Here is a 1513-nt window from a genome sequence, read left to right on the forward strand (position 1 = left end):
TTTTGGGTTGTGTTTCACGGCCTTCACAAAAGGCCTGCGTATGAAAAACACAAACCAAAGTGTAATAATAAGCTGCATTAATTAATCTGAACGTCAATATAACATTTTTAAATAACTGCGTTGGTAATAAATAAATAAACAAACCATAAAGCTAACACTCACCCACATGTTTAAACACGTTTAAAATATTTATCAAGTTGTAAATGGGATATGTTTTGTCTTAAACCCTGAAAACACAATTGAATAATAAGAAATTTACTATAAAACACCATTAACTATTTATAATGGTTTAATTATAACAATTATTACCATTGATCCATTTTTTATTTTTTATTGATAATTAAAAACACACAAATCCATGATGAATTTTTATATAACCATTGATATAATTAAAATACTATTAAAATATTAATATGTTGGAATCATTCCAAAACATAATTATTGATTCTTTTTATTTTGTTTGCATTGTTTTTCTTTGTCAAATTCAAATCGAAGGGGTTGGCTTAATTTACGAATCATAAAACCTAGAAAAATGCCAAATTTGGTATCAAAAACACCAAATTAATACATCCACTTTCAAATTTATATTTTCAGTTTCACCCTTGTACAGTCGGTCAAGTAAGCCTATAAAAATGAAAGAATGGTATAAAAACGAGGGTTTTGATACTAAATTTGGAGTATTTGAGGCTATTTTTGTATTTTAACAAGAAATACATAAAAATCAATATTTTACCTTTTAATTTTTGGAATGTTTTGCTAAATTTCCCGCTTTTTAGCCCCAAAAATTTAATAGATAATATATTATATAATTTATAATATAATTCCGGGTTTTGTTTTTTTACCCTGGAATAAATTAATAAACACAATTATTTTAAAGTTTGACATGTTTTTGTTCATATTGACAAAAGAACGATGACAATAAAAGTTAAAATACGCTAAGGAGTGTGTAACAACTCACCTATCGAATGGATGAGCCCTGAAACTGTAAGGTATTATATTCAGAGAAAGTGATACTGTATCCTTGTGGAAACCGAGGCACACGAGTAGTAAGGAAATGCATGGTGTCAAGAATACAGGAGTGATAAATGTTGAGAAGTAATTTTAATTGAAACAAACTTTAGTACAGATCTTGGTGGAATTAGCAAATACTTAGAATAGGAAAAAAATATCTAAGGACTGAAGAGGAGAAATGTTCCCAGACAATGTTAATTGGATTTGGGTAAATCGATCTTAAAAGACAGGTGCAGATTTAGTGGAAGAAACTGAGCTTGAGAGAGAGTTTACGCGTGGAAGGGAAAAAAACTAAAAGATCTTTATCAATAGTCAAAAAGTCACAAAAAGGGACTAAAAAGTGGTAAAGGGGGATGAACTTTGGTATGGGGTATGACGGTAGCGACAAGAGATCTCTTTTCTTGTTAACAATGAAAAATGGGCATTGAAATGAATCAATCAGAGGTATGACTGTTATACCCATGGAAGAAACAGGGCGGTAGTTTTGTTAGTGTACTGTGAA

This window comes from Entamoeba invadens, assembly GCF_000330505.1.
Source record: "Entamoeba invadens IP1 unplaced genomic scaffold scaff_1105074725989, whole genome shotgun sequence".
NCBI lineage: Eukaryota > Evosea > Mastigamoebida > Endamoebidae > Entamoeba > Entamoeba invadens.